General features: G+C 52.3%; 1 pseudogene across 2 annotated transcripts in view; it reads left to right on the top strand.

Annotated features, from left to right (window-relative positions):
* The first annotated feature begins 2,761 nt into the window (after positions 1-2,761).
* Positions 2,762-13,776, top strand: part of LOC308572042 (E3 ubiquitin-protein ligase TRIM56 pseudogene) — a 49,350-nt pseudogene continuing 38,335 nt past the window's right edge. The window contains exons 1-2 of one of the 2 annotated variants that reach the window (XR_014013407.1): positions 2,762-2,902; positions 4,353-8,087. The product of XR_014013407.1 is annotated as an E3 ubiquitin-protein ligase TRIM56 pseudogene (transcript). Of the gene's footprint in view, positions 2,903-4,352; positions 8,348-13,776 lie in introns of those variants that run through there. The other variant, XR_014013408.1, reaches the window with a different exon arrangement.

The raw sequence follows: 13,776 nt of genomic DNA on the forward strand, positions 1-13,776 counted from the left end.
AAGAAATAGCCGCCTTGTAAAGCATTAAAGTTTTTATGGCAAGGCCCTTGTGCTTTAGGAACACCAAGAACTGAAGCACCTCCTCCTCGGATGCGTGACATGTTGCAGAGCCACGAAAGTGCCCAAAGGCATCCCAGGCCCTGGAATAAGAACGTCCAGTGGAGGGTGCTATTGCTGCCAATACTCCCTGGTTTACTTCTCGCTTCCAATCTCCCACAGATCGTCTGGGAAGGCGTCCGGGGACTGGGCTGCTTCTGGTGCCAGTTCGCGGAAACGCTCCATCTGGAAACGAGACAGGGCATCAGCGATGTTATTGATAAGGCCAGGTATGAAGCGGGCAGTGAAAGAAATATTGTGCCGCAGGCACTCCAGCACAAAGAGGCGCAGGGCCCTTATGACCCTCTGGGACTTTGCTGACTGCCTAGCTATAACTCTTACCACCGCTTGATTGTTGGACCAGAAACAGACCCTGGAATTCGAGAAGAGGGTTCCCCAGATGCAAATGGCAACTAGAATAGGAAAGAACTCCAGAAAGGTTAAAGCCCGAGTAATGCCTGCTGTGTGCCAAGAAGATGGCCATGGCTGGGCACACCAATGTCTACTGAAGAACACGCCAAAGCCAAAGCGGCCAGAAGCACCAGAATGAACCTGGAATTCCACCCCAGGGTTAAGGCTCTTCTGCCAAAATGAAACCCCATTATAATCCTGCAGGAATGGAAGCCAAACCCTCAGATCGCCCTTTATCTGCTTTGTCACCCTGATGTGATGGTGGGGGGCTACCCACCCCCGGCCATGAGCCGAGCCAGATGGGCACAAAAGGCACGGCCTGGCACCACTACTCTACATGCAAAATTAAGATAACCCAATAGGGATTGCACCTGGCAAAGGGTGGTCTTTTGAACCCCAAGCATTGCCTCCAGAAACACTTTCAAGGATTCCAGCTTGGTCTGTGGGAGGCGCGATGACTGCCGAATTGTGTCCAATTCATTAACCAAGTAGGAAAGGATAGTCGAAGGGCCCTCGGTCTTGTCAGCAGCCAGAGGTATGCCAAAGTCAGCTGCAAGGCACATCAATGTAGTTAGGGATAGAGCGCAGTCAGGGGAGTCTGGGGCTGCCATAATAAGAAAGTCATCTAAATAATTGGTCATGAAAGGGGAACCAGATGTGGATTTGAAGGCCCATGCAATGAATGTGCTGAAGGTTTCAAAGGCCACGCAGGCCACAGAGCAGCCCATGGGCATAGCCTTGTCTAAATACCAGCTATCCCTGAATTTAAGTCCTAGAAACCAAAAATCTTCAGGATGAACCGGGAGCAGCCGGAAGGCTGAGTCAATGTCGCATTTTGCCATTGATCCTGGAAGGAAGAACAGCAAAAGAGGCCTGAGCCAAGGGGTCATCCTCTTTTCTCTTGGCCTTAGGCCCACCCCCAGCCAGAGATCTGATGGTCAAATTTTGAAATCTTTCAGGCAGCATTCTCCCTAGCCTTTTTTGGTGCCATGCACATTGGGGAGTGTTTGGCTGGGCCCCTGCAATCAGGGTTGGCAGACACCGAAATCAAGTTCTCTGGGCATATGTAGAATGTCAAGATTCGGTCCTCAAAAACTGACCAATTGCGGAAAGGGGTCACGATCGCGCTGTCCCCAACGGAACAGGTGGGCCCCTGCCCATATCGCGACACGCGCCACGCGCCACTTTGTCAGGATCCAGCCACAGTGCAAGGGCCCTTTCTTCATTCATTCAAACACGCGCCCGTTGACACGATCACAATTCACAGCGGTCTTACACAAAGCCTTATCGGCTTGTGGTGTTAGTCCACAGGAATATTCCGGGCACTGCTTCCATATCGGGGCTGCCACTTCAGTGGCAATACAGGGTTGGGACCCCGCACACATCAAGACATTGGGGCGCTGGCGTTCAGCAGCCTACAAAAGGTTACCTGCCAAGGCCTGTGCCAAGTTTCCCATTTCTGAAATTCAATAAAGTTGTGGCCAATTTGAACCCATACTCTGGTCTCTTGTCTTATAATTTGGGAAAAGGGGTAGGCACCATAGACAGGGTTTAGCGCGTGTGCCCGCAAACAACTACCTAACATTTAGAAGGCATCTGAAGGCAGCCCTATTCAGGGAAGTTTTTAATGTGTGACATTTTAATGTATTTTTCATCTTTGTTGGAAGCCGCCCAGAGTGGCTGGGGAAACCCAGCCTGATGGGCGGGGTACAAATAATATATTATTATTATTATTATTATTATTATTATTATTATTATTATTATTATTATTATTATTGTCAGGGGGTAACATGGGGATTAGCAGCTAATGAAAGTTTGGGTTCCCTTTTGTATGGGGCTTCCATCTTGTTCCTCCTGGTGGCAGGTGGGAGTCCTGTCCCGACAGTCTTCAATCAAGACCAAGCCGACTGGCTGCTGTTTTGCTCTGGGATTCCTGGCTGGGGTCCTTGTTTTTTCCCCAAGGGAGCCCTCAGAGTTCTCCTTTAACAGAATTGCCACCCCCGAGCCCCCCCGCCATCCCGTTGTCGCAACCTTCCAGTCCCGTGGCACCTTGCGCAGAGGTGCCCAAACGTTTTTTCAAAGAAAGCCAGATTTCATGAAGTGCACATGCGTGAGGGCCGACCAAAGCTTTCTATACGATTTTACCCCAATGTTGTTGAACTCTTTGTTGATTCAAGTTGAGCTTTTTTGGGGGGGGTTACCCCAGTAAATAAACTAGGCGCCAGATTAAACCTTTGGACTTTGAACATACCTGCCCTTGCGGAATCCTCCGCCCCCTGTGAGCGTCAAATTCGCTTTCACTTCCGCGCGGTGACACTTCCAGCCCCACATCTCGGGGGCGACCTCCCGGGGGAGGGCAAGCGGAGAGCACCCCCAGCCCAGCTGCTGCTCCGAGGTAGGGGCTCCTTCGCGGGCAGGCGGGCAAGCTGCCAGCCAGTCGGGAGTCGCCCCCCAGATATGGGGTTCGGGGGCAAACTTTCACATGGAGACTTTCGGAGGGTTAGGGTACGCCGGGGTGGGTCGGGGGGCGGTCCTTCTCTCCCTGGATCCCGGGGAAGGGGAGGTCACGCTGGTCGCAAGGGCCTCGATGAGAGCTGGGCAAGGGTGCCCCTGCCGGTGCCAGGAGTCTCCTGGGAACCCAGAAGTCCTGCCCCCTAACCCCCACTCCCGTTGGACGTGTTGTAAAAACCAGGGGTCACCTGTGAGGCTCAACCCACGGAGAGTGGCGCTTTCAACCCCGTGTGTGGGTTTTCCCCGTGTTTGTGGCTGTGCGCTCCTGTACGCGCCTTCCTACCTAGCGCACTTACGGACGTGCGCTTATTGTACAGAGCCTCGGCTTCCTTACATCAGGCGCAAGGGCTCCTTCTCCTGCCTCCCGGGGACACCCCGATCCAGGGAGCCTCCTCTCACCCCAGCCTCCTAGCGGGAGGAAAGGGGGGAGCCCCAGCAGGGCTCTCCAGGTGTTGCTGGACTCCCGCTCCCTCCCTGGAGAACACTGGCCTTGCAGGGAATTGAAAAGTCCAGCCATATCTGGTTTTTGCAGAACTTTTGTCCCGAGAGGACTGTGCAAAGTCAGGGAGGAGGGAGGGTGTCCTTGACTCCGAGCCACAATACAGACTCCGCTGTGCCTTAGTGAACGGTCATTCACTAAGACGTGATCCAGATCCAGAAACCCAGTAGAAACTGCTCCTACTGTCAGAAAGTTATTCCTGATGTTTACGCTGCAATTTCATTTCTTGTAACTGAACTCAGGCTTGCTTCATTTCCCATGTGGCAGCCCTTGAGATCTTTGAAGATAGCTACCATCTCTCCTCTCAGTCTCCTCTTTTCCATGTCCCTCAACCGCTTCTCATCAGGCTTGGTTTCCAGACCTTTGATCATCTTGGCAGCCCTTCTCTGCATACCTTCCAGCTTGTCAATACAGTTGTACCTCGGGTTACAGACGCTTCAGGTTACGCACTCCGCTAACCCAGAAATAGCACCTTGGGTTAAGAACTTTGCTTCAGGATGAGAACAGAAATTGTGCTCTCGTGGCACAGCAGCAGTGGGAGGCCCCATTAGCTAAAGTGGTGCTTCAGGTTAAGAACAGACCTCCAGAACGATTTAAGTATTTAACCCGAGGTACCACTGTATCCTCCTTAAATTGTGCTGCCCTGGACTTCTGATGATGCCGCCTAAAATCACATTAGTCTTTTTTTTGCTGCTGCATCACAGCGTTGACTCATATTGTGGTTTACTAAAACCCCTGGATCCTTTTCACAGTGCGCTCTCTCTCTCTCTCTCTCTCTCTCTCTCTCTCTCTCTCCCTCCCTCCCTCCCTCCCTCCCTCTCCCTCTCCCTTCAAGGCAACCTCCCTGCAGCAGGGACCACCCCACCATGGCTGCCAAGGCCCCGTCCCTCTCCGAAGCCCTCACCAGCGGCTTCCTGACCTGCACCATCTGCCTGGAGCGCCTCCGCCGCCCCAAGATCCTGCCCTGCCTGCACAGCTACTGCCAGGAGTGCCTGCGGAAGTTGGCAGGAGGCCGGAAGGAGCTTCAGTGCCCCGAGTGCCGTGAGCGGGTGGCCCTCCCAGAGGGGGGCGTGGGTGCTCTCCGGACCAACTTCTTCATCAACGGCCTGCTGGACCTTGTCCACCCCACGGGGGAGGCAGAGCTCACCTGCAGCCTCTGCCCGCTCATCGGCCAGGAGACCAGCCGGCCGGCCGTCTCCCGCTGCCTGGACTGCGCCGACGACATGTGCCGGGACTGCGCCCGCGGGCACCGCTGCTCCCGCCTCACCCACCTCCACCGCGTGGTGGCCATGGAGGACTACCTCTCCGGGGAGCACGACGAGGAGATCCGGCAGCGCCAGGCGCTGCAGTGCAAGGAGCACACAGGCGAGGAGCTGCGCTTCTTCTGCACGCCTTGTGCCGTCGTCCTCTGCCGGGAGTGCCGGCTGGGGGCCCACCTCCAGCACCCTTGCCTGCCCCTGGCTGAGGCGGCCCAGGCCCGCCGGCCGGTCATCGTGGAGCTCCTGGCTGGGGTGGAGGAGACGGTGCAGGTCATCCGGGCGGGGAGGGCCAGCCTGGAGAGGGAGGCTGCGCAGCTGCAGGGGCGCGAGGCTAGCATCCGGGATGCGGTGGAGCAGGCGTGCTCGCGGGCGGTGCAGCGGCTGCTGGCGCAGCAGGAGGAGGTCCTGGCCCAGCTGGTGGACTACGTGAAGGAGCGGCAGAAGGCCTGCCAGGCCCTCTGCTCCGATCTGGAGTTCCAAGAGCAGGTGGCCTCCAGCACCGTGGCCTTTGCCCAGAAGGTGCTGAGTCTGGGGAGGGAGGTGGAGATCGTCTCCCTGGAGCAGGTCATCTGTGAGCGTCTCAGGCATCTGCAGGGCTTCTCCTGGGAGCCGCTGGCCACCCGCCTGCCCTGCCTGGAGGTCAACGCTGAGATTGAGGGCAGCAGCCCCCGCCTGTTCCACCTGGAGTTCCGGGAGGAGAGCCCCACTGGAGTGCCGGAGGGCCCCAAGGAGGAGGCCACAAAAGGGGCCAAGAAGAAGACCCACCTGCCCTGCCTGGAGGTCAACGCTGAGATCCCCACTGGAGTGCCGGAGGGCCCCAAGGAGGAGGCCACAAATGGGGCCAAGAAGAAGACCCACCTGCCAGAGGGCCCCCAGGAGGCGGCCACAAAAGGGGCAAAGAAAGAGACCCACCTGCTCTGCTTGGAGGTCAACGCTGAGATCCCCACTGGAGTGCCGGAGGGCCACAAGGAGGAGGCCACAAAAGGGGCCAAGAAGAAGAGGAGGAAGCAACAGCAGCAAGTGCCGCCTGCCAAGGAGGGATTCCACATGACCACCCTCATCCTCAGGGGCTGCCAGCAAGCCGTAGCCCCTGTGCCTCCTCCCAAGGTCCCACGAACCCCCTTTCTGACACCCAAGCCGTCCTTCTCGTGTAGCTTCTGCGTCAAGATCCCCAGCGACCAGAAGTGCCCCCTGGTCACAGGGCTCTGCCCCTTTGGCTCTGGAGAGCTTCTTGTGGCCGACAATCAAAACCAGAATCTGAAGCGCTTCTCCCTGCAGGGGGAGTTCAAGGGCACTGTCCCTGTCCCCAGTGGCGTGGCCCCGGTCAGCTTGGCCACCGTGGGCAGCAAGGTGGCCTTCACGGCCGGCTCCTGCCTCTACCTCCTGAATGGTGAGGGTGACCTGGTGTGGCAGAAGGCCCTGGGGCAGGGGCAGGCCAGCCATGCCGTGGTGGGGCTGGGGGGAGACCGTATGGCAGTGTGTGTGGCTGGGCAGTTGGAGGTGTACGACCTGGAGGGGCAGCTGCTGGAGAAGATTGTGCCTGAGGACAGTGCAGAGAGGTGCCTCGTCTTCCTGGCCAACCACAAGGACGGCTTTGTAGGCTCCGACTGGTACCACCGCAGCGTGGTCCTGTTCACCAGGACGGGGCAGCTGGTGGCCGAGTGCTCTGAGGAGCAGCTGGGCGAGTGCCAGCCGGGGGGCGTTTGTGCCGATGCCACGGGCATCATTTACGTGGTCTTGCGGCAGCTGAACAAGGTGGTGGCCTTCTCCCCCAGTGGGAAGAAGTTGGGGGCGTTCCTCACTGCCAAGAACAGCATCGACCGACCGCGGGTGGCCACAGTGCCTAGGAAGCGGCTCTTTGCCGTGGCTCTGAGCAATGGCACCATCCACATCTTCCGGATCAGGTATCAGGGCAAGTGAGACCGAGAAAGGGCAAGGGAGGGGGGTTAAAAGCTGTATGTCCCAGAGTTAAGGACCCAAGGCAGACTGGAGTGCCCAAGGTGAGCAATGGTGTGTGTAGGAGAGTAAAAGCAGCAGTTCCTCCCGCCTGCCCTCCTGTCTGGATTGGGTCGGCTCCCAGAGTTGTGCTTTACTTACCTGGGGTTGTTGTTCCCAAGGGCGGCCACCAGAGGGCAATGTGGAAATGATAGAACCTGGCATAGATCGTCTAACTGCCAAAGTTTACGTTCCTTTTGTTCTCTCGGGTAAATCAGGGCACGACAAAGTCCAGAGGATGTGAGGGACGATAATGTTGCTTTTTTTCACCAAATATCGAAAAGGCTGCAACGGCAAGCAGCAGCAAAGACCTGCATACTCTTATATTTAGACCAGCTTGCGGTCAGGATGCTCGTAAATGGGACGGTTTGTTTGTATACCAAAAAATTGCCCTTTTCCCTTATGGGGTATCCAAGAGCCCATACAGAGTCCTTACGTAGGTTCCCTATTGGTAGGAGAAGATAACAGAGGCCAAGCAGAGAATATTGAGAAGCAAAGCAGCTAGTAAGCTTGATCTTTATTGATCTGTTGCAACAGGGTGTTCCGCTCACACGCAGGAAAGGAGGAGGAACCCAGAACAATGGCGTGCAAGGCCTTATATAGACTTTTGAAATTGCCACCCTGTAGATCAAGACCACCCCCAGAAACACCATTCATACATCACAGAAGGGGTGTAGCTCAAGACCACCAGCCCCAGACACATCATACCTACATCACAGAAAGGGCGGTCTACAACAGAAATCTGAGTGCGTTGTTTACCTCCTGTCTGCCAGGTTACCTGCTAATGCTCACTTGATTGGATACCCTGGGGAGCCTGGCCAATCTTTTGTAATGATAAATACTTAGTTCCTTAGCCAGGTCACAGGCTCACACCCTATTCATATCTTAAGTGTGCCCTTGAGAAAGGATTTGTGAGGAAAGAAACAATGGGGAGGTTTCCCACTTTGACCTTGCAGAGAAATCATTTGCTCAGTTTGGGAATCAAAATGGTTTCAGGTCGGTCTTCCTGTGCTGATCTATGTACGTGCTTGGTTGGTACACTTATGAACATTTAACATATACCTAAGACCTCAAAGTTCCTATCACAATACTTCAACAGGTATAGAACTTGTTTACTTGTTTAGTCAGGATGTGGCTTTATCTCTTGAGTCAATGTGTGAAAGCATAGAAGTAAAGGTAAAGGGACCCCTGACCATTAGGTCCAGTCGTGGCCGACTCTGGGGTTGCAGCGCTCATCTCGCTTTATTGGTGGTTTAACCCTCAGCGCCACCCGTGTCCCCAAAAGCATAGAAAGCATGGTCCAAATAAGGAGAAAGGTAAACAGGAGGGGTGGTCCTCGAAATCAGAGTGATGGGAGATGTCGACAAAGGCGGGATTTTAGTAGGGAAATTAGGTGGTCATGATGGGCTGTAAACCTTGCAGTACCCAGCCAGTGGGGAGACGAGGGAGGGAACCTGCGCTTCAGGTATAGGGAATATAAGCTTATGCTTTGTCAATTTTGGGTGTGCCTGCTTTGGACACCCGCTCTTGCAAGGACGTATTGTATTCAATAAACTCCCTGCTTTTTCACCAATTTTATCAGATTAAGGGATTAAGGGTTTTAGGAGCCACTTTTTAAAAACTTCTGACAGAGGAGGACCCCTCTGACAAGATGGTGGGCACCATAACCTTTCCAAAGTGCCTTTTCTGCTCTCAGGAGGAAACTCAGGTCTTGGCCAGGTGTTTTGCAAAAGGGTGGCAGAATCCATTACGCAGGAGGGCTCTCGGATTTGGTCTGCTGGTGTGGCCAGCTTCCAGCTGCTAAATGAGGCATAACACAACACAACAGAGTGTGTGTAATTGGAGCACGCATCTGAGAGTGTGGGGCAGGATATTAAGCCTGAACGTTATATTCATTTGCACCCCAAGGAGACCATCACTGAGTGGGGATCCCATCTGTGCCTTCCGGAACAATCTGACAGAAGAACATTATTTGTAAACTCTGTTGTGATCACCATCCCTCTCTCATTTTTCTATAAATATCATTCAATAATAAAACAAATGTGTATATTTGCATCTTTGCAAGAGAGGATAATTGTATATGAGCTGAAATAAGGAGTCTGGATAAAAAAACTTCCTGCAGTTCTGATATTTTTGTCCTGGGATGCTTTCAGGTGGGAACTTAATATGTAAAAGGGCCACAGAAACATCCTGTATGAGAAGCATAAACTCCACAGCGAACAGTTGCCTGGGGAAACCCCCCCCCCCATTTTTGAACATGCAGAAACTCCACTGGGAGCAGCCAGAGAGTCTGGGAGCAGGAGCTCAACTGTTCAGAAATGGGGCAGAATCTCTCCATACAGCATATTGGAAACAACAATGAGCGGATATTTGTTTCATTCATTTGGCACCCCAAAGCAATTTACAATATATTATAACAACTAAATGAATTGCAAATATGGAAACTCTTCTTATATATATGAGAACAACTTCAAACAACAATGCCTAAAATCAGTCGGATTCCAATGCTGATACTGGCTGGAATAAGATTGCAGAATCATTGGAAAGGACCCTGCGAGTCATCTGACAAACCCCCAGCAGTTTCATTTCCTTCTCACCTTTGATGATTTCAGTTCCACCTCTGTGGAACACTCACACGGACCATGCATGTGTTTTTGTGTGTATTCTCACACACATAAATATATACATATGTGCAATTCGGGATCTCTCTCTATGCAGGTGGTGATGATGGCAGAATCCTAGAATCGTAGATTTGGAGAGGACCCCAAAGGCCACCCAGCCCAGGCCCCTGCAATGCAGGAATCGTAGCCAGGATCCTGGAGGAGACTGCGGCCCCTGAAAGAAATATTCTGCTGCAACACAAGTGGGAGTCTTTAAGCCCCGCTCCCAGGAGACTCTGGGCTGCTGTTGCTTTGATACAGCCTGAGGAGAAGGCTTTTGACGCTCCTAGTGTTGCAGGAATTTATGTATAGGTTGGGGGGGTTGCCCCTCCAGCAGATACCATGCACATGCAGCCCACTTCCAAAATCAGCACAATCACTTTTGTGACTTGTGATTTGTCCCCACAAAACACTTCATCACAGTTTCTTCCTATCTATTCAAAGGGCCTCTGCTGCACAATACCAAATGTAAGAATTCACTGATCAATGGATCTCTGTACTGGCTCACTGGGAAAACTTCAGATATTCATCTAGACCTGTGAGCTCAGCTCCTCAGAAGCTCCTCTGCCTGAGTGATAATTCCTGGCATCCTGATACCTGAGAGCCAGACAGGTAGCCATTCCACAAATAACAAATTCAGATGAAGACAAAAGGGTGGGATTAACTTGGCTGGGAAACAGGGAAATGTAAAGATCTCTTTTGTTACACTCGATGGGTGTTTGGTGGAGGCCAAGGGGAACCATGGGGCAGGGTCCAGGATGCTCAGATTACGGCCACCAGACCCCCCCCCTTTCATGATATAACCGTGTTGTATGAGTGATGTATTAGTACATTTCCGAGCACAATTCAAAGTGTTGGTGTTGACCTTATAGCCATAAATGGCTTTGGCCCGGTATACCTGAAGGAGCGTCTCCACCCCCATCGTTCTGCCAGGATTCTGAGGTCCAGCGCTGAGGGCCTTCTGGTGGTTCCCTCATTGCGAGAAGCAAAGCTATAGGGAACCAGGCAGAGGGCCTTCTCAGTAGTGGCACCTGCCCTGTGGAACGCCCTCCCAGCAGATGTCAAAGAGATAATATCTGTCCTCCCTTCCCCACAGGTGGGCGGGGTTTGCGGCACCGAGTGGGGCTCACCTGGGTGGGTGCCACCCACCTGCTTAAGCTGGCCTTTGACCCACCCTTGGCTAGTGAGGAAAATGGATGGCCCGCTGGGGGTGGGCCTAAGGCCAAGAGAAAAGAGGATGACCCCTTGGCTCAGGCCTCTTTTGCTGTTCTTCCTTCCAGGATCAATGGCAAAATGCGACATTGACTCAGCCTTCCGCCTGCTCCTGGTTCATCCTGAAGATTTTTGGCTTCTAGGACTCAAATTCAGGGATAGCTGGTATTTTGACAAGGCTATGCCCATGTGTTGCTCTGTGGCCTGCGTGGCCTTTGAAACCTTCAGCACATTCATTGCATGGGCCTTCAAATCCACATCTGGTTCCCCTTTCATAACCCATTACTTAGATGACTTTCTTATTATGGCAGCCCCAGACTCCCCTGACTGCGCTCTATCCCTAGCTACATTGATGTGCCTTGCAACTGACTTTGGCATACCTCTGGCTACTGACAAGACCGAGGGCCCTTCGACTATCCTTTCCTACTTGGGTATTGAATTGGACACAATTCGGCAGTCATCGCGCCTCCCACAGACCAAGCTGGAATCATTGAAATTGTTTCTGGAGGCAATGCTTGGGGTTCAAAAGACCACCCTTTGCCAGGTGCAATCCCTATTGGTCATCATAATTTTGCATGTAGAGTAGTGGCGCCAGGCCGTGCCTTTTGTGCCCGTCTGGCTCGGCTCATGGCCGGGGGGGTAGCCCCCCACCATCACATCAGGGTGACAAAGCAGATAAAGGGCGATCTGAGGGTTTGGCTTCCATTCCTGCAGGATTATAACGGGGTTTCATTTTGGCAGAAGAGCCTTAACCCTGGGGTGGAATTCCAGGTTCATTCTGGTGCTTCTGGCCTCTGTGGATTTTGCGTGTTCTTCAGTGGACATTGGTGTGCCCAGCCATGGCCATCTTCTTGGCACACAGCAGGCATTACTCGGGATTTAACCTTTCTGGAGTTCTTTCCTATTCTAGTTGCCATTTGCATCTGGGGAACACTCTTCTCGAATTCCAGGGTCTGTTTCTGGTCCGACAATCAAGCGGTGGTAAGTTATAGCTAGGCAGTCAGCAAATTCCCAGAGGGTCATAAGGGTCCTGCGCCTCTTTGTGCTGGAGTGCCTGCAGCACAATATTTCTTTCACTGCCCGCTTCATACCTGGCCTTATCAATAACATCGCTGATGCCCTGTCTCGTTTCCAGATGGAGCGTTTCCATGCGATGGCACCATAGAATCATAGAATCATAGAGTTGGAAGAGACCACAAGGGCCATCGAGTCCAACCCCCTGACAAGCAGGAAACACCATCAGAGCACTCCTGACATATGGTTGTCAAGCCTCTGCTTAAAGACCTCCAAAGAAGGAGACTCCACCACACTCCTGGGCAGCAAATTCCACTGTCGAACAGCTCTTACTGTCAGGAAGTTCTTCCTAATGTTTAGGTGGAATCTTCTTTCTTGTAGTTTGGATCCATTGCTCCGTGTCCGCTTCTCTGGAGCAGCAGAAAACAACCTTTCTCCCTCCTCTATGTGACATCCTTTTATATATTTGAACATGGCTATCATATCACCCCTTAACCTCCTCTTCTCCAGGCTAAACATGCCCAGCTCCCTTAGCCGTTCCTCATAAGGCATCGTTTCCAGGCCTTTGACCATTTTGGTTGCCCTCCTCTGGACACGTTCCAGTTTGTCAGTGTCCTTCTTGAATTGTGGTGCCCAGAACTGGACACAGTACTCCAGGTGAGGTCTGACCAGAGCAGAATACAGTGGCACTATTACTTCCCTTGATCTAGATGCTATACTCCTATTGATGCATCCCAGAATTGCATTGGCTTTTTTAGCTGCCGCGTCACACTGTTGGCTCATGTCAAGTTTCTGGTCAACCAAGACTCCTAGATCCTTTTCACATGTACTGCTCTCAAGCCAGGTGTCACCCACCTTGTTTTTGTGCCTCTCATTTTTTTTGTAAAGTGCAATACTTTACATTTCTCCCTGTTAAAATTCACCAGAAGCAGCCCAGTCTGCCAAAAAGAAAAGAGGCTGACCCCAGGATATCTGCTGCGGGTTTAACCACCCCCCCAACCTATACATATATTCCTGCAACAATTCCAGCCAGTATCAGCATTGGAATCAGACTGATTTTAGACATTGTTGTTTGAAACTGTTCTCTCATATACATACATATACATATATATATATATATGTATATATATATGAAGAGCTTCCATATTTGCAATTCTTTTAGTTGTTGTAATATATTGTAAATTGCTTTGGGTTGCCAAATGAATGAAACAAATATCTGCTCATTGTTGTTTCCAATATGCTGTATGGAGAGATTCCGCCCCATTTCTGAGCAGTTGAGCTCCTGCTCCCAGACTCTCTGGCTGCTCCCAGTGGAGTTTCTGCATGTTCAAAAATGGGGGGGGGGGGTTCCCAGGCAACTGTTTGCTGTGGAGTTTATGCTTCTCATACAGGATGTTTCTGTGGCCCATTTACATACTAAGTTCTCATCTGAAAGCAGTATAGGGATAGAGCGCAGTCAGGGGAGTCTGGGGTCGCCATAATAAGAAAGTCATCTAAGTAATGGGTCATGAAAGGGGAACCAGATGTGGATTTGAAGGCCCATGCAATGAATGTGCTGAAGGTTTCAAAGGCCGCGCAGGCCACAGAGCAGGTAAGCCCCACTCGGTGCCACAAACTCCGCCCACCTGTGGGGAAGAGAGGACAGATATTATCTCTTTGACATCTGCTGGGAGGGCGTTCCACAGGCCAGGTGCCACTACTGAGAAGGCCCTCTGCCTGGTTCCCTATAGCTTTGCTTCTCGCAATGAGGGAACCACCAGAAGGCCCTCAGCGCTGGACTTCAGAGTCCTAGCAGAGCGATGGGGGTGGAGACGTTCCTTCAGGTATACCGGGCCAAGGCCATTTATGGCTATAAGGTCAACACCAACACTTTGAATTGTGCTCGGAAATGTACTAATACATCACTCATACAACACGGTTATAACGTGAAAGGGGAGGTCTGGTGGCAGGAATCTGAGCATCCTGGACCCTGCCCCATGGTTCTCCTTGCCCTCCACAAAACACCCATCAAGTGGAACAAGAGAGATCTTTACATTTCCCTGTTTCCCAGCCAAGTCAATTCCACCCTTTTGTCTTCATCTGGGTTTGTTATTTCTGGAATGGCTACCTGTCTGGCTCT

The sequence above is a fragment of the Podarcis bocagei genome (genome assembly GCF_964188305.1).
Source record: "Podarcis bocagei genome assembly, chromosome: 13".
Lineage (NCBI taxonomy): Eukaryota > Metazoa > Chordata > Lepidosauria > Squamata > Lacertidae > Podarcis > Podarcis bocagei.